Genomic DNA, 20,188 nt, shown 5'->3' with positions numbered 1-20,188 from the left:
CATTTCAGTGTTCCTGGGTGGCTCAGTTGGTTAAGTGTCTGCCTTCAGCTCAGGTCATGATCTCAGGGTCCTGGGATCGAGCCCCATGTTGGGGTCCCTGATCAGCAGGGAGTCTGCTTCTCCCTCTCCTCTGCCCCTCCTCCCCACTTGTGATTTCTCGCTCTCTCAGATAAATAAATAAAATCTTAACAAAACAAAACACAACCATTTCAATATAAACCATTTCAAGGATCGTAAGAAGAAAACACCACTCTCTAGTGGTGAAACCTTGAAACAGCCAAGTCCTGAGGGCAGACCATCTTTCTGCCTGTCTGACAGGCACTGCCTCATTCAGGTAGAGGGAATAAGAGCAGGGTCTGAAGTTTGCATATTAGCAAAGAAACCTCAAGAAGATTACAACATCTGGAGGTTCCCGGGGGTATCGGATACCTGGGGCATGGAGGAGTATGGTGGGAAGAGAAGTAAACCACTGACAAAGAGATATTGATCAAAGCAATGTCTGATGTCCTTTCATGAGGACTGGGAAAAACCTGGCAGTAATTAAACTAGTGCCTAAGTAAAGTCCCAGGGACTTTTCTGAATCAGAATTAGCCACTGAATCCAAATGCAGCATGGGAGATCAAGAGGGATAAAGAGCCAAGAGAACCATGCTATTTCAGGATGTAAACAATGAACAAAGCAGGACTGCCAAAGACTTGAGTTTAATGGATGTTGGTCTCCTAGTGGGCATGAAAGGATGAAAGGAGATCAACTGGCCAAAGTAAACATTGAAGGCTTACCCAGACAAGTAAACATTTTGTCCAGGCTCCACCCTTTGATTATTCAATCATGTCTTGATAAGCCCCTGAAGTCTGCCCCTGATCCTAGCCTCCATTGTGGAGTTCTCCATTCAAGTTTCAGCCTCATTTTTAGTCTTTTCAGTTTTTCTCTAATGAAGCAAGATTTTTATGAGCATTACCAATTTATAAGTCAGATTACATATATATTATCCAATTTATCAGAAGAATCAATCCCCTACACCCCAAGCAGCCTTGATACAGAACAAATCTTTCAAAAGAGAGACAAAATAGGAGTAAGAAGTAATAATATCAACTGACATGACGCCGAACAGTTCATGAAAAAGAGAGATCTACAGAAGACTCTTAGTAAATCCTTTGCCCATAAAAGTACAATGATGAGACTATGCAGAATGAGGCTTTTCTAAATGATTAAACATTATAAACTACTTTTAAAAATGCAGGGGTGCCTGGGTGGCTCAGTCGTTAAGCGTCTGCCTTTGGCTCAGGTCATGACAGGGTCCTGCGATCGAGCCCCGCATCAGGCTCCCTGCTCCGCGGGAAGCCTGCTTCTCCCTCTCCCACTCCCCCTGCTTGTGTTCCCTCTCTCGCTGTGTCTCTCTCTGTCAAATAAATAAAATCTTAAAAAAAAAAATGCAAAGCCCTCCATAAATACTAGATCCTATATGAGTTATTATTCTGCTGGCCGTAAAAAAGGGAGGATGGTAATAATAGTAATTTGAATTTATGGAAGGCCTATCATCTCAGACACTTGTGCTTCTGAATGCCAGCTTATTAATCCTCAGGGCTGTCTTAGGAGAAAAGCAGCCAATGTTATTAGCTCTTTTTGCAGATAAGAAATTGAGACACAGACAGATTATGCGGCTTATAAAGGCTTGTACAAGGAAGCTGAGAGTAGAAGGAAAATTCCTTAGCTACAAAGGTGGGAATGTGGTCCATAGATAAAGAGCTGGCAGATTTGACCTCCCCCTGTCCAGACATACCAAAACATAGGCACCATCCCAAACAAAGCTATCTGAGGCCAAAGGGGATTACACAGAGAAGGGACCTGAGAGTGTGTGGTGCAGCGCAGGAGGCAGCAGTTCGACGCAGGAGAAACGGGTGAAGTACACAGGTGGAGGGTTTGGCTTGCCTTGCTCAGCACAATGGAAAATCGGCATCCTCTTGGCCTGAAGCCAATTCCCTGCTCTGGCACCACCCTCCCCCTCCACACCCTCCATCAACTCTAGGGAGATCATCACATAACTATCAGGAAGCAATCACTTCAGAACCATGCCCTGAAATAAAGATTAGAATAAGGGAATAAGTCCAATTGCTCAAATTAAATAGGAAGCACACAGGGACAACAGAGCACTTATTAACATGAGAATTAAACACCAAAAGGAATGAAGAGGAAATCACAGAGGTGAGTCAAAGAGTACATAAAGTGTCATCCAAAATAATACTGCAGAATCTACTTTCAATCCTACCTCCTTCTTTTAGTAAAAAAAAGAAAGAAAGAAAGAAAAAAGAAAAAAAAGACTATTTAAAAATCAACAATTCTTTCTTTTTATTTGAAACTAATGTTTAAAATAAATTTAAAAATAAATAAAACTAAGCATTCTGTAAAATGAATCAATAAGAAAGTTGTGAATTATACATACCTTCATAAAGGAAAAAGGCCTTATGAGCAGAATTTTAAAGCAGTTGTGATTTAGCCACATCATGTACAATTATTAGCAAGATAGAGAATAAAGGAAAACAATTGGCTATCCTATTTGGCATGCACATGCACACACACGTACACACTCATTTAAAAGACTACTAGAAATGGACAGCTACAGGGAAGCATAAAAATACCTCCCCATTAACAAATAGTCCTAAGTTATATTTCAAAATAATGATAACAAAAACTGAAGAAAAAACATGACATCCAAGATGGAAAGAAGTTACTGAGAGACCTCTGTTATCAACATTCTCAACCAACTTACTGATCATAGCAACAAATCCTGGAAGGGGAAATAAATTGTCAAATTGCAACAGGCAAGAGTGCATAGGTTAATCACAGGGCCTTTGAACTTTAGGAAACTGCCAAACCCAACTCAAGACATGAGAGATCAAGTATTGTAATTACACAAGAGGGGAGCCAAAGCACTGCCTGCAGTCATCAGTATCTAATCTCCTCTTTGTTTTGGCCAGGAGAAATATTCCCCTTTATGCATAGTTAGGCTTTGAAAAATATTCCTTGACATTATAGCCTAGAAACATGGGTGATTCCAATATTGGAAGTTTATAAAAGCCAGGCAATATTTTCATGCCTATCCCTTGCTTGCAGGCAGAGTGGATATTCCATGAGAACACCCAGCTATCATACACTGGCCAGCATCCATTCTGATAGGTCAGTGTCCATGCCATATCCATGGTTGAATATTTTTAACATCACCCTGCATCCAGGAAAGTGTTAACCTAAGCCTACCCAACCTAGCTGTGCATTTCTCTTTTTTACAACCTTCAAAGATGACTGGGCATTATTTAGTAGAATGGATTTCTACTTTTATGTTTCTTTATTTAAAAATAGATCTTCTAAAGAGAGATGTGATACTGTGTCATCAGAATTGATGAATCAAATGTAGAGATGATCTTGATGGGTGCTGGTCCAACCCAGCAGAAGGCTGATGCAGTGTGGAGGTACAACAAAAGACGGGGATGAAAGTAGCAGCTGGGCTCATAAGGACCGGAGACACCCCTCAGCCTGTCTGCCCCGGAGTATCATGTAGTGTTTATGAAAAGGGTTCTGAAGATTGTGCTATCTGGGTTCCAGTGGCAGCCACACTGGAGTGTGTACAAAGAAGGGTGAAGAGTGCTTCAGGTAAAAGGAATTTGATACAGGGGATAGAGAAACAAGTGTGAGTGTGGCTCGTTCAGGAAGCAAGTAGTTGAGGAAGGCTGGGTCATAGCAGTGCAGCAGAGACTGAGGTGAGAGGACAGAGGAAGTGGCAAGAGGAAAGGATGCAGAGGCCAGCAGAGCTGGGCCTGAATGACCTTACAAGACACGCTGAGGAAATTGAACTTTAGCCTAAAGGAAAGAAGACACAGAGGAGTTTAAATCAAGGGAATGATAGGATCTGATTTATGATTTACACTGTAGAAGGATGGGGAGCACAAGGTGGAGCAGAACCAGAGACAAGGAAAAACGGCAGCAGCCTCAACGAGGACAGTGGTCGTGAGAGTGGACAGAAGTAGTCAGAGCCCAGCTCACTCCTTTTCACACCTGAGCTTCCAGGGACTACGAGTTCTGCACTCAAGACCTCCTTAGATTCTGTTTTTGAGCTTCAGCCTCCAAGGATGCACAACTTGGAGGTAACTCCCTTAGTCCGTGCACCAGTTGGACATTTCTGGCCTCCTAGAAAGGAAGGGTGTGTGTGTTCATCCTCACTCACTGCTAATGATCATTTCCCCCCATTGCTCCTGTACTCCTCACTCCCAATAAAAGAGCCATCTGCAACAAACCACTAGATGTTTAGTGTGAAGCAGTTTTATTATATATTTCATTGATCTTCATTTGTTAAAAAAACAACAGAGAGCAAGTCTCAAAACAATCTAGACATATCCAAGTCAGTGAGAAGCTTTTTAGAGACCGCTACTGAAGTGAAGGAATAATGTAGATGACAGCATTCATTAAAACTGTCTTTAGGGCGCCTGGGTGGCTCAGTCGGTTAAGCGTCTGCCTTCGGCTCAGGTCAAGATCCCAGGGTCCTGGGATCGAGCCCCACATTGGGCTCCCTGCTCCATGGGAAGCCTGCTTCTCCCTCTCCCACTCCCCTTGCTTGTGTTCCTGCTCTCGCTTGCTCTCTCTGTCAAATAAATAAATAAATAAATAAAATCTTTAAAAAAATAAAAATAAAACTATCTTTTAGTTGAACCTACCTCTGTGAATAAATGTTATGGATTGCAAAATGGCAGGTATTAGAAAGGAGAAACAAGACTGGGTTTCCCACCAATAGTAACGACACAGAGAAGGGCAAAGCCTCCTTCTCTTAGGGATTTCTAGATTTTAGAACATTCCCCATTGTATTGTGAAAGTAAAGTGAAGCTGATTTTATATTTTATACTTGTTTTGAGGGTAGAAAAATGTGGTTTAGAGGAAAGAACATGGGACCTGGAATCAAAGAAAGTGATCAATTTAGGAAAACCTCTCTGATCTTCATGTTTTATCTATTAAGTGGGAATAATAATTATGGCTTTGCCACTGTGTTTTTTAAGAATTAAATGGCTTGATGTCTGTTATAAGGACCAAATATTCTGTGGTTTTAGGAATGTTCCAAATCTGCCCTGTCAAAGCAGGTAGCAAGAGCTACATGTAACTTCTAAACACTTGAAATATGTCAGTGCAACTGAGGAACGGAATTGTTAATTTTAATTCATTTTAATTAATTCAGAATTTAAAAGACACATATGGCTATGATTGCCATCTTGGAAAGTGCATCCTAGAATACGGTATTAGTTTCAATTATTCCTACTGCAAGTTAACTAACTCTACTCTGCTCTGGAAATCCATGAATTAGTATACTGTACTTAAATTTAAGACTGGTTCCTTATATGTAGGCAAAGATAGGTATACGATCATTTTAAAAACAATTGTGAGATGAATTCAGAATGCAACTGCATTTCTGTCTACCACTTTCCTTTTAAAAATGTATTCACTGGGGGGTGTTTTTTCCAATACCACTAATAAAAATTCCCCAGTTGGCCTCGTGTATCTTCTGGTCACTTTTAGACCGAAAGAAAATCCTGCGGTTACTTTAAGTTGCAAAATGCAGTTTGGTTTCATAAATTAGAATGTCTCATCCAGTATTTCCATCAGTACACCATGTCCCAGCGTAAGACAGATTCCCCTGCCCTGCAGCTTTACAGCTTTTGGGGGAGGGAGTGCTGTGTGCACCCTCTTTTCCTGCCTCACCTCCTCCATCACCTGACTTGCAAGATCCTGGTACTGAAGCCTCCAAAGTCGGGGAATGGGGAAGGAAAGGGAGAGATAAAACAGAACTTTTTTACTCTACTGGTATGACAGAAAGCTGTTTTTGTCTCTGCTGATGTTTATTGCTGATACCGTGTGTGGGTGTGTGCGCGCGTGCGTGACCATGTGCAAGTGAGCTCTGGGGGATCCTGAGAAGCTTATGACTGCATGGCTCCTGGAATGAGCAACGCATCTAATTCTTCTGTCAGCTACGCCTCCTTGAGCTCTGTTTTTTTTTTAGCAGAAAGGCACTTCAATCTTTCCAGGAGTTCGCAATAAAGGCACTTCCTCAAAGCTTGAGATAAAAAGTACCATTCCTCACTTCTGTCCCTCTGCATTGGGTTAGCTTTCCAAATAATTCTCACAAAATCCTCTGTGTTTTTCTCCCTATAGTTTTTTTATAACCTGGATGCGAGTGAGGAGGTCAAGAACTGGAAAAATATCCCCAATTGGGATTTTAGTCAGACACCTCTTTTTGGTATCTCCAATCCATTATCTTAGAATCTTAGCCAAAATTTCCAATTTAATATCCTATTATTTTGCAAAAATGATCACTGCAACTGTGTTAATAAAGACTAGAAAGTATATAACAATTGCCAATAGGAAACTGATAAATAAGTTTTGACATATCTATAACCATTGTGGTAAAAAAAAAAAGTGTGGTATCTTCATATACAGTGATATGAATCAATCATCAACACATTAAGTTAAAAAAAAAAGCAAGGACAGCAAATACTCCATATGTTTAGAATATTTATTACTGAAAGAATTCAGAAGAAACTGCAAACTGTCATGCTGTGCTTCTGAGGACAGGATTTGCAGATGAGGAATCTGAAACCTGGCATTTTAACTTACTTTTCATTCTCTAAGCTTGTATATTATTTGGATTTTTTATTGTGGGTAAGAATTACTTTATATTTTTTAAATATCTTTGTAAATATATTTGGACAGATATTAAAGCCTCTCTTGATTGTTCAATTTTTCAAAATACTATTTTCAAGTCCTTCTATCTGGCACAAGTCTCTAACACCTTTTTATCAGAGTATCTAACACCTGGCATCCCAACACAGATTTGTCTAAATGTTAGTCTGAGTGAAATGCGCAACCTAAATAACTGACCAGCTCATTTATAGCATCAACCTTTGGAAACCTGACTGAAACACAGAAGACAGGATAAATGAGTCTATATTTTTGAGTAAATAGGTGAGCTGTAACAAACATGCTTTCTTTTCCCAGGACAATACAGAAAAATAGACTGGATTACAGGTATGACATTAAACTACATTCATACTTTAAGTTTGTAAGCTACATGTAAATACAAAGAAATTTACTTTACATCTGGAAAATGATGCTCAATTCTTGATATTCAAAGACAAATAATTTGTTACTGAATGTTCAGTTTATTGAAATAATCCAAAAAAGAGAATCACCCAGTGAGCAGTCTCTGCTGGAGACATACTACTTTTCAATCAAACAAGGATACAGGCTCCTCCTAGCAGCTTAGCCTGAGGGTCTAGAATTAAATTTAGCTATAGGTATCAAGGAGAAAATTTCAGTAAATAAAAAGAAAGTTTGGTATATGAATTGATATGTGAATTAACACAACTTATTTTCTTTAGAATGGCAAGAAGTGAGAAGAGAAACCTACATAAAGTTTTGCCTTTGATAAATTTTCATGAGGTCAAACTGGTTAGTTTCTAGGAAGGTCAGTTTGGTCGTAATATAGTTCCTGTAAGCTCAGTCAGGAAGACAAATTGAAAGCTGTGTTATAGAATTAAACAAAGGTAAGTTTTTAACTCCACACAAAAGGAAAGAAGAAATTAAGAAGAAAAAAAAAACCTAGAAGACAATGTAAGTCAGAGTGTTACAAAAGATGTAAATATTCTAAAAATGTTTTTCCAAAGCAAAAGTTGCAAGTAGCCTGGATCCCAAAGGTCTTCCTTGGTCCTCTTCCTGATTGTACTGCCTGCAGCGAATTTGGTGATGACCATGGCTTCTTAAAACTCCCTCTCCTCTACCTTCTTGCAGGAATATCCTAGTGGTTTTCCTGCTATTGCTTTGATGAATCCTTCCATGTTTTCTTCAGTGACTCCACCTATGTTACCTGTTTATTTAAATATCGCCCATGGTTTTCTTGTTCTTTTCACTCTCAGTGATCTCTTTGAGCTATTCCAGCCTTCCCCATGGTTCTAAGTCCCATTTTTATGGGAAAGACTCACTGATCTTTGTCTCTAACCTAGATCTCTGCCCTGAGCTGCAGAACCTTAACAGCCACCTTCAGACGGTCTCAGTGTGAATGCTCCCATACCCTTATACATCTCCATATGTATCTCGAATCAACATATCCATGGTAGAACTCATCTCTCGTTCCTTATCTTCACCAACAAAAATTCCTGTTTTTTTCTCCCAGAACTCTGCCTCTGTTGATGGTTTTGCAATCTTCTCACTTATATCAGATTAAATTCTTGGAGCCCTCCTGAACTCCATTCTCTCCCAACACATATCATATCCATCTACGCAGCAAACCTTCTTGCCACATCTCTTTCTATAATGCCATGGCAACTGCCCTGGGTTAGCCCTTATAACATCCTTTCTGGAGCCCTAATCTCCTCTCCATTGCACTAGCCTTCCATTTTCTTGTCTCTTCTTTCCCTGTGCTATTCTGTCCACTGCACGAAAGTCATGTCATTGAAACACGGATCTAGTCATAGCATTCTGGTGTCTGTCCTTGCCACTCTACTGAAACTGCTCGGGGCAAGATTTCCACAGAAATTTAAAGGCCACCTTTCATTCTTGTTAGGCCTTGCTCTGACATGTGACACTGCTAACTTCTCCCCTGTTGGAAGTTCTCCTCCTTTGTCTTCACTCACTCTACTCACCATTGGATTTCCTCCTATTTCGCTGGCCTCTCCTTCTCAGTCTCCACTATGGCTGTTTCTTCCTCTGATTAAACCATCATGTTTTATGTCAGAGGACACCACCATAAGCCGCCTACTCTTCTCATTCTGCAGTCCTCAATACCTCTGGGAGATCTCAACCACAACCATGACTGTAGCTATGTCTAGGGATTGCTGACTCCCACATCTTTCTCTCATTTATTTGCACCCCTGACTCCCAGATCTGTCCCATTGCTTAAATAATTTATTTGTGTATAGTTATAGGCAGGTCAAAGTCCACTAGCCTTAGCTGAACTCACCTATCTTTCCTTCCAACCTCGTTTCTCCTGTCTTTCCTATCTAAGGGAACAAGGACACCACTGTCCACCCAGTTAGTTACCCATGTCAGAAACAAGGACATAATCCACAATCATTTTTACTCCATTCCTGCCCCCCACTCTCCCTAATCCACTAAATTCTATAAAATTAATATATCTAAAAATTTCTGCCATATTCCAACACTACTGTGGCTTCATTTGTGTAGGCTCTACTTTTTTTTCTCACCTAGATTTCTGCAATAAATCTTACCTGGTCTGTTGCTTCCAATCTTTCCTGTTCTCCCTACATAATATTTTTTAAATGATCTTTCTAAAATGCAAGTTTCATCATTTCAATTTCTTGTTAAGTATTCTATGAGGGCTTTCCTTCTTTTGCATGATATGGTCAGGAGTTTTAGTGGGTATTATGACCTATAATCCAAATTCTAGAAATTTATCTTTAAAAGTACTCAGATATGTCCTAAGATTTTTGTACAACAATATTCAATGTGGCACTACTCAAAAGAACAAATATGGGGAGAAACAGTATTTTCAATACTAAAGGACTAGATAAATTATCACATACAAATGAGCAATTTAAAATTATGTTATTGAAGGATATACAATGATATGGAAATGTATACTTTATTATTGGGTGAACTAAAATGATCACATAACATTTTTATTAATTATTCATTCTTAATATCTGTTATAGTCATAAAAAGGGAGGATATATCCACAAACACAAATCTTAAAGATGTACATCCTTGTTAAGTATGACTGTAGTTCTCAAGTTTTCTACAGTGAACATGCAACACTTTGAAACCAGAAAAAGCAAATAAATGTTATTCTATAAAAGACTATACTCATAGATGAAGGAATAAAGATGTGGTACACATACACACACACACACACACACACACACACACACACTGAGGAATATTACTTGGCCATAAAAATGTGATCTTGCTATGTGTGACAACATGATCCTAAGAGGGCATTATGCTAAGTGAAATAAGTCAGACAGAGAAAGACAAATACCATATAATTTCACTTATATGTGGAATCTAAAAAACAAAATAAATAAATAAACCCCCTTCCTTTCCCTAGATACCTGAAGTTTCTCCAATTATCCTTGAGTGGGGCAGAAAAAAGAGCAGGGCTAAGTTTCATTTTAAGGAGGGATGTGCTTGCTGTCTCCACTTCTCTGGCCAACTCTGATGGCTTTCTAAAATTCCAGTCCCATGTGATTAACAATGTAGTTTCCCTTTCCACTGGAAGGTTGATTCATCTTATTTTCAAATTGCCTGCAGCACAAAGGATCATTTCCCCAGCAAATGCTAGCTCTTTCTCTTTTGTCTCAGTCACTGTAATTCTCTTAGGCCACCAAACTTAACAACTCAAGAGCAACTTGGTGGTTGTCTTTTTATAATTATTATTTAGTTTTCTTTTTTTTTTTTAAAGATTTTATTTATTTATTTGACAGAGAGAGACACAGCGAGAGAGGGAATACAAGCAGGGGGAGTGGGAGAGGGAGAAGCAGGCCTCCCGCCGAGCAGGGAGCCCGATGCGGGGCTCGATCCCAGGACCTGGAATCATGACCTGAGCCGAAGGCAGACGCTTAACGACTGAGCCACCCAGGCGCCCCTAGTTTTCTTTTTTATTGAATGACTTTCCTCATCCCTTTCTTCTTTTCCATTTTCATGCCCAGCACCCGTTGTTTATCCATGCTCAGATTATTAAGACCTATGTCCAAAGTACTCTGCCTGCATTCATGTTCCCTGTGCTCCAAACCACTTATAAGCCATTCCTTAGATGATCTTCCTAAAGCACAACTTTCACCATGTCCCTGGGTCAGGACACCACCTAGAAGCTGAAGTCCAAATCTCTTCTACAATCAACCTTATTCCAGCATCATTTTCCAAAGATATCCATAGAATACCAAATACCCTTCCTTCCCAGCTATACATAAACATAACTGATACCATTTCACGTCCTAATTTTTGTATTTGACAGTGCCTCTACTTCAATGGTTCCCAAACTTCAGGCATTCTGGCACCTCTTCATGATTTTTTCCATTACCAAGTATGATCTGAACTATTTTTCACTTAGTATTCTCTGTAAATCTACTCTGATTTTAGCTCAGGTAAGTATTATAAAAGCACATCTCTAGCAGTATCATAAATGGAAAAAAAAACAGTGTCTATTGGAATAAATAGGCAATAAGTATAAAAATAAATGTTATTCTAAAAGTGAAGTTACAACTAAATACCTTTTGCCTGCTAAAATCATTGAGCCTGTTACTTACTCTATAGTTCTTACAAAGGAGAATTAAAAACATGTGTTAGACACAAGTGTTAGTTAAAGTCATATCAACAACAGTAAAACTTTGTCCTTGAAACACTGAAAGAAATTTGAAAAATATACTAACTTTCTCACAGCATTACTCAATGTTATTGCTTGTCCAGTCTATCTATTGCCTAAAATCATTTCATCCATGCGAAGTTTGGGAAATGCTGCTTTAGATGAGATAGTCTCTTCATCTTTTGCTGCCTATTTCAATTCTGCACCTCCTTCCAGGTCTGGCTAAAGCTCCACCACTTCCCACGGTGTCCTCAATATTCAGTAGGTCACGCCTCCCCTTCCTTGGCTATTCTGAGTACACATCTCTTCACTCCATCCTGCTTTTGATGGACTCAGAGAAAAGTCTGGAAGTTTATTTCTTCTAATCTCCAATGATTACGGTTCAAGCAAATATTTATGGAGTTCCTTTTATCCCCTGATACTAAGCATCACACCTTCTAAGGAGTGGGAATTAATGAACAGTGATGCCACCAACGGCAGGCATGATTAATGGATTAGCACTTCCTCCCTTCAGCTCTTTGTGAGTACATCTCTCTTAGAGTAGAGCAGGATCCCCTCAAGGACTAAGCCTCAGTCACTCTTTAACTCCAGGGCCCTGCCCTGTGTGGAAACACTGCAGGATTGCTAGAAGTAGTTGCTAAATAAATAAATGACACTTCTTAGAGAAAGTAGGCCAGAGATGGTAAAAACATCAGAGATGGCAAATGGTAAAAACAGTGCTGCTATTTTAGGCAAGTAGTTATCAAGCTTTCCCTCTCCTCTATTTTCATTCTGATGTTACCCTGGATTTGGTGACATAGCTCCTGAGAGGATTTAAATTCACGTGGTATATCACATGCAAAACCTTGCGCACTTGTCACAAACACTTGTTGCTATCGCCTTCAGTTATCATCAAATACCACAGGGGATAGTCTTAATAGACAGCCCGGAGTACATATGGTCTTTCAAGAAAGTTCAACAATGACAAACTTTCAAGATTCAAATCAAGAGAATTCCAAGTTGTCTTTTGTCCTCCATATTAGTTAATACATTTTAAGATAACTTGGCATTTAAAAGATCCTGTCTTGATGGTCTGTTACTTCTAAGACACAGACACATAAAAATAATCTGTTTATAAATAAGCTATAAGGAAGGTGAGAAAACCTGAATAAGTAATGCAATTGAGATGTAACTAATAATTATGACTTAATTCCTAGATTCTGTACAATACCCATAAAATCATATTAAATATCACTGTTATGAATTAGAGATAATCACATAACTAAGTTAAGGAGAGTATTAAAAGATGATCACTAAGGTGGAGACAACTTTAAGAATATACCAGAAATACAGCATCATCACTATTAATTATTGGTATGTAAAAATCAGATACTAACATTGGTGATCCAATATCAAGCCTCTGAAAATGGACTTAGACATTTTTCAAGAGTGAGGGACACATTAATAAATTGGAGGCACCAGAATTTTCACCACATGCTCTTTGATCTATTTTTTTAATTGTGGTGAAAAACATATAACATAAAATTTATCAACTTGACCGTTTGTAAGTGTAGAGTTAAGTAGTGTTAAGTAAATTTACATTGTGTGCAACCAATCATCAGAACATTTTCAAATTGCAAAACCGAAACTCTATACCCATTAAACATTTCCTATTTTTCCCCTTCCCCAACCCCTGGCAACCACCATTCTGCTTTCTGTTTCTATAAATTTGACTACTCTCAATACCTCACATAAGTGGAATCACTTTATCACTTTAAACAGTTTCTTTAATCTGTTTTTGAAGCTTAGTTGAAAATTAAGGAAAAGCCCAACTTATCCACCATCAGTTATTGTTTAATCATCTACTTCGTACGATGCAAATTTCATCGTATTAACCCAATGAGGTAGATTTCATACCGACTCTACAAATGAGGAAACTGAGGCTTGACATGGTGAAACATCTTACCAAAGGTCACACATCTGATAAGCAGTGGAGCCACCAAATCCAACTTTATCTGACTTCGATGCCCACAGTCTTCAACACACGTGGCTATCTTTTGAAATACTTAAAATTTTCAGAGGATTTCAACCATTTACGTATATGAAGCAAGCCAGAGTCATGTGTGTGTGTGTGTGTGTGTGTGTGTGTTTCTAAATCATTTCTCAAGGTATCCTTCTAGTCTGTCTCGAAGTTTATTCTAAACCATGTCCCACAAAATCACAGAGTATCAGTTACCCTCCCTTTTTTCTTTCCAAGCAGGGCTTAGGTTGGAAGAACGATTTAGTGTTGTCAATTCTTCTGGAAATTACACAGTTTCCTAGTGTGTACTATATAACAGTAGTGAAAAAATATTAATTTTTTAAAAACAACACTTACAATTGTGGAAATGAACCCCAGCTTCTTCAGTTCAGGAACATAATTTTAGCAAATGGAAGTCACTCTACCAAAACCAACGACTCTCTTCAAACGTGTCTCCCTCTGTGTGTGGTGCCTGAACTCCTGCTTATCGAGCCACCTGGGACTAGAAGTCCTCCCACTGTGACTCCAAGGTTGCCCAACCAGAAACCTTAAAAGGCAAAAGAACTACAATACCCACAATTCAGACTCCTCACCTGAAACCAGCAGAAGAGGGTGGATGATGTACAGTTTCACCCTAGGATAAAAGGGCATATAAATGGAGAAGCAAAACAGTAAAGCAAAGCATTCCAACAATCAGATCAGGAGGGAATATGTAAGAATAATTTGTAAATATAGACCTATTTCTATAAAAGGAAACAAAAGTGGTTTGATGTTTGCCAAGGTGTAGGCAAGGACTAAAAACTCCTCATGCAAACAAATCCCCATGCAGAGGTGGAACCTGCCCCACCAGATTCCCTTTTAATGAGTCAGAGCTGAGGATGCCTCACTGCCTGGTGGAGCAGGTGAATGAGAGCGTCCCTTGTGAGGCCTCAGGGTGTCTAGTTCTCCTACATCAGCACTGTGATTGTCACTCAGAGGTGTGACAGACACAGTGCAGAACTCTGACTTTTCATCTGACAAAAATGCCTTGGATTTTTAAAAATGTGCTTTTAAAAATGTGAGCAAAATGGAATCCCTTTTTGATATTTCCTTCCGTTTTCTGATTTTGTGTTTTCCTTCTGTATATTCCAGCATTATTTCTGATTGCTCAAAATTCAAGGACAAGAAAATTGAAGGGAAAAAAAGAAGTGGATTTTAAAACTTGGGTAAAATGAAAGGTGCAATAATTGTTTCACTTCTTTGCAACCCTAAGGAAAGAGAATGTTAAAAAAAAAAAAAAGCCGAGGAATGTGTTTCCTCCATTTGTTCATACAGCATCTTTTTCTAGCGTTTCGTTTCCTGTTAGACACAACCCAGAAAATGGATATAGACAAGCCCTGGCTTGGCCTGGGCCCGAAAACATAATGGGAAGATCGACCTAAAATAAGCAGATGGTGGGGCACCTGGGTGGTTCAGTTGGTTAAGCGTCTGACTCTTGATTTTGGTTTAGGTCATGATCTCAGGGTCATGAGATGAAACCCCGTGCCCAGCGTGGAGCCTGCTTGAGATTCTCTCTCTCCCTTTCTCTCACTGCCCCTGCCCCTACCCCTCTCCCTCTCTTAAAAAAAAAAAAATCATAAGCAGATTGCAGAATAGTGACAAAGGAGATATTTCTTTCCCTTTTCTGCACTTTCTCTCCACCCTTTCTACATGCTACCTCCCTAAGGAACCCTGGGGCTTCATGTGCCCACGCTGCTTAACCCACCCAGAGTTCTGTTGAAGTTTCCCCTTGGGTGGTCCCACAATCCAAAGGGGGCTATTCTATCTTCCTTTGTCACAGTCCTTCAATCTTCTGACTAGAACCTAACTTGCCTTTATGCCTTTATATTCCTTCCAGAACAAATGGCTCTCCATTTCCCCAGACCCTACAGATTTTGTTCTCCATGCTGTTTCTTCTCACTAAAATAGTCTTTGCCTACGTTTAAATGTTCAGATCTTTCCTTTCTTTCAAAGCTCATCAAAAAAACACTCTTCTCCAAGCAGCTCCCCCCAGTCAGTTATTCTCTCCCTCCTAATAATAAATTGCATTATATTTTTCTAGTCTTCTCATAACACTTTTTATACCTTATTTCCATGGTTTTGTGTGTGTGTGTACATACACAGGCAGTCTTATCTTCCGGTATGAAGGCAGCACCCTATTCTATTCCTACTTCACTAACTCAGATAAATAATCAGTGAATGAAATAATGATATCAACTCTAAACTGGATGGTAATACCAATACCATTTTTTTAAGATTTACTTATTTATTTGAGAGAGAGAGAAAGAGAGTGCACATGTGCAAACAGGGGGTGGGGGAGGGGAGACAGAGGGAAAGAATCTCAAGCAGACTCTGGAGACCATGGTGGGCTCCATCTCACCACACTGAGACTACGACCTGAGCCAAAATCAAGAGTCAGATGCTTAACTGACTGAGCCACCCAGATGCACCAATACCAATACCATTTCTATCTGTCCCAGAAAATAAACATTTGCTTTTAAAGAACTCTCTAAATTCATGTAAAGAGTACTGTTATCAGAGTCCCCCCTGTGGTCTAATCTGGTGTGGCTTCCACAATCTTTATTTGCAGAAAGGTAAGGTGATAAATCCATCAATTTAACTCCTGACAGTGCCTGAAATGAAGGCTCTCATGGATCAGCGCTAATTGTTTCATGGCTCTGCTTCATGCCCTGCACTCGGCTTTCCTAACAGCTTCCCAAAGACTGGCCCTCAGCCCCACGACTGCATCTTGGACAGTCAGCCCTGCCTTCATCTATGATTTTTGATCACCAGCTCCAGCATCTCTGGCTCACTTCCCCTATAACCTAATCTCCTGGCTCTCAAGATATAACTCTGAACTTTGGACTACTTTAAATAATTCCTAATCACTAATCTCCTTCACCCAAGGGAAGGTAGTCTCTCAGCACTTGTTAGTTCCTTAAACCTCTGCTTCTATGGGATTCTCTTGGCCCCACACACTACTGTGTCTTCTAGCTGTCAGCCACTGTGGAGGAGTGAACCTTCTAGATCCTGCTGACATACAATGATATTTCTATGGACCATCAGACACAAAAGCAGACTGGTGAAGGTGACTGTTGTCTGGAAAGTCTTCCTAACTCTCCTCTATCATGTCATAAAGACTTTCAGCCCCTTAGACTGCCTATGGGAACATAATCTGACAGAGAGAGACATAGTGAGAACAGGAACACAAGCAGGGGGAGTGGTAGAGGGAGAAGCAGGCTTCCCGCGGAGCAGGGAGCCTGATGTGGGACTCGATCCCAGGATTCTGGGATCACGACCTGAGCCGAAGGCAGACACTCAACGACTGAGCCACCCAGGCGCCCCATATGGGAACATAATCTAAACTATCTAAAGTTGGGCACAGGGTTCATCCTTAACATATACCTTGGTGTCATTTCCTTAAAAAACTCTTTTCTGACCTCTTTGCCCCTACTTTTTCCCTTACATGTTTCTTGTACTAATTTATGCAGATGTGTCCCTGGGTTAATATTTTTCTCATGCTAATCCAAGATGTTTTCATTTACCCATGAAATCATGATCATTTGCAGCCATAATATTTATTGTACCTAAAAAATAAGTAGAATGTGGACCAAACATTATTTCCTGACAGATAGAAAAAGGGTATGGAAAGCCAACCCTATTGATCCCAGTGTGTGGGTGGAGCAAGCCAAAGGTGGAGTGGAACTCTAAGGGGGGCTTCAGTAGAAACATATTGATAGGTACTGAAGAGTCCAATATACTGGAAGCAGAGCCTCCATGTTCAGTCACACAGCTCACACCACTGTATACTTTGCCCCGTTGGGAGAGCTAACCAGGTACTAACTAAACCTACATCCTTAAGTGTGAGAATGTGAAGGTGCCAAGAGGACCAGTGGACATGGAGAAGCCCAGGGTTAGGCAAAGAGGCTACACTGTGCCTTTGTGACTATAGCAAATTGGTAAAAATCATCCATTGATGTTTGCCATGTTTGTACAATGTTCCCAAAAGGTCCACTGATCAAGCACCAGAATCAAATCAGACAACTCCACAGCAGGTGACCAGACAAGACCCAGATAGCATCACATGGCCTGCAGGCCCCCTTCTTTTCGCCACACCATAATGTTATGTCTCTCCTTCTACCGCACACTCAGGTACCATCATGAAGAGAAACGAGAGAATAAGGATGAGAAAAAATTGAAAATAAAATAGGAGTCACCCAAAAGATTATTTAAGCTAAAGACTGTGTTGTACTAAACTGTGAACACTCCATCCACACTCTAATAGTGATAATTGACATGGAAGCTGAAATGGCCGTGACTCCTTGACCCAGCCAGCCTGGTAGATAAGAGCAGAGCGCTCGGAATACCTAATCAGACGCAGCCATCTGGGAGCTGGAATTAGGAACTGGCGACACTAAGCAGCAGGGATAGGGGAGAATCCGCTCTCGTGGTGAACAGAGGCAGCAGTGTAAACAATGTCCCCCTCTGACTGTGGCTGTAATAGTCATGGAAAGCAGGGTCCAGGACCCTTGGTGTTGATCATGCAAACTGCGGTTTCCAGGACGAGCAAAAACAAGGAATTTATCCAGTGGCATTGTTTTGGCATCTGCTCTGGCTTTATAAGCTCCACGTCTGATTCTCCAGGCCCCCTAGAAATTATGGGATAGGAGTTTGGTGTGTTGCTTTCAATTTATATCAGCCAAACTCTTTTGCTATTGCCTGGAGGTAAAAACTCTGACTGACACATACACCTAACACAGTTCTTACTTCGATGACATAGATAGCATCTCTGCCTACCCTACTATTGTTAGACTCCATCAGATCAAGGACTGGGTCTTATTTAATCTCTAAATACCCAAAACTCCACAGTGCCTGGCCATGGTTCATATTTGTTGACCTAAATTAAACTGACCAATTAAATAAGGAAGCCTTGCTTATAGTACCTTCTAACTTTAAAATTCTCTGACTACATGGAAGCTGTCAGTTGCTTATTAATGCAGAGGTAATTTTTTTTCTCTTCAGCTGATTTGGAATTTAGGCTTTATGCCCTCTCTATATCTAGTAAGAGAGCATAGCTAGTGATTTCCTGTATCCAGAGGGGGAAATCAAACAAAAAAAAGGGTGTTACTTAATAATCAAAAGGGGATTTTCTTGGTATCCTTCAATGACCTATGTTAAATGTCACTCATGTTTGGTCTCTGTAGGACAAATATACCAGAAAAAGTGATAGGAAACAGCCATATTCCCCACATGCTCAGATTTTTCCCAGTATGAGGTTATCTTGGAGAGAAAGGCCACATTTGAAGCTTAGAAGAAAGTTCCCCCTGGAGTTTTTTCTCTGTCGTCTTTCAGTATGTATTGACTCTCAGACCCCTGGGCTGCCTGTGATACCCGTTTTCTGGGTCACTTTGTTCCTGAGTCATGATCACACTGCAACTTTCCAAAAACAGTTAATAACTGTGCCATTTACCAGTTAATTTCAGTGAATAGCTCAAATCATAGTAAAATGTTATGGCCAAAGTTAATTTAGGTCAGATTGATCTTATTTCCCTAGATTAAGAAAGGGAGCCAAATTGTTCTTACAATTTCATATTTTCCTTCATTACATCTTTCTGGCTTCTTCTTCAACCATAAGCTGAATCATCCATAAATTGACCCCCACCAAGCTGTAAAAGTTGAGAAGTTGAGAAGTTCATCACTGTTTTCTTTCTTTTGCTGCTTTCAGGATAACACACAAGAAAACATGTGCCAACTGTTTGCATGATCATAAGATGTTTCCATGCTGCCCTTTTGCTACTAATCAACAGAGGACCTTCTGTGCAGCTTTTGCTGGAATGTCTATGGATTACTTGCCTCCTAACCATAACCTGAAGAGTTGTTCATTTGTTGACTTTTCTGTATTTTTATTGGTATAATTGCCACTTTTATACCAACATTACTCTTTGTTAAAATCTTCAACTGTTTTTACATCAACTTCCCTGGAACTTACATAATTTTCCAGAAAATTTCCAAAGTATATATGTGTATATTTGTCACTAAATCCTAAGAATGTGTCGAATTTTGATTAAAATAGTGATTTTATGCATTCACTTAATAGTTATCTGTGTGTGTGTGTGTGTGTACTTTAGGGGGAAAAAATTTACTCTGAGCCCTTGGTATACCAAATAGTAAGTTATTTGAGAATGGAATATCAACTATTAATTGTATTCTATATACCTCACAATCTAGAAGCCAAGACAAAATATTCCTAATTCATCTGCTAATATGGTTTGTATAATATGCTTCACTGTATATGTTTCCTGAACATTTTTACGTTTTGCACAAAGAAGACACAAAACATTTTTAATGTTAACATCCATCTACACACTGCTGTGTGCTGTGGACACCATCATTGGAATTTTTCAGGAATAGTTTAATTTTTCTGTCAGTTTGAAACTCTGTTATAAAGTAGCAGCATTTTTCATATCCTGGAAATACTGCCTCTTCTTTTGCATGTTCCTAAAAAGTATTAAACCACGGTCTTTATTCTCTAACTTGGGGTTAAGAGATTAGATTCCACAGAGACACAAGTTTATCTATAAGTTACAAAAATCCAGTGTTCTCTGACATACAAAAGGAGGAATGTCTTAGGTCACTTACCCACTATCCTGTAAGGATTCCCATCTGGGATGTCGAAGCCTATATGAGGTTGGCTGCTTATACTTCCACACATTCTGCTGGTGCTAATGAGGTCGTTCTGAGTGTATCTGGTTTTTGTTTTTTTTTTTTTGTGCCTTAACTTCTTTTATTCACAACCATATCCCCAAATATAATGTAAGTTC

General features: G+C 39.6%; 1 protein-coding gene across 1 annotated transcript in view; it reads right to left on the bottom strand.

The window, feature by feature from the left end:
• Positions 1 to 14,204, bottom strand: part of MACC1 (MET transcriptional regulator MACC1) — a 60,555-nt gene extending 46,351 nt beyond the window's left edge. Inside the window, exon 1 of the mRNA XM_081800437.1 lies at positions 13,707 to 14,204. The gene's annotated coding sequence lies outside the window, so the exon portion shown is untranslated. The remainder of the gene's footprint in view (positions 1 to 13,706) is intronic.
• Between the last annotated feature and the right edge of the window lie 5,984 nt (positions 14,205 to 20,188).

Source organism: Leptonychotes weddellii, chromosome 12 (assembly GCF_054177405.1).
Source record: "Leptonychotes weddellii isolate Sample4059 chromosome 12, ASM5417740v2, whole genome shotgun sequence".
Classification (NCBI taxonomy): Eukaryota; Metazoa; Chordata; class Mammalia; order Carnivora; family Phocidae; genus Leptonychotes; species Leptonychotes weddellii.
The sequence above is the reverse complement of the archived record's forward strand: the minus strand, read 5'-3'. Positions and strand labels throughout refer to the sequence as shown.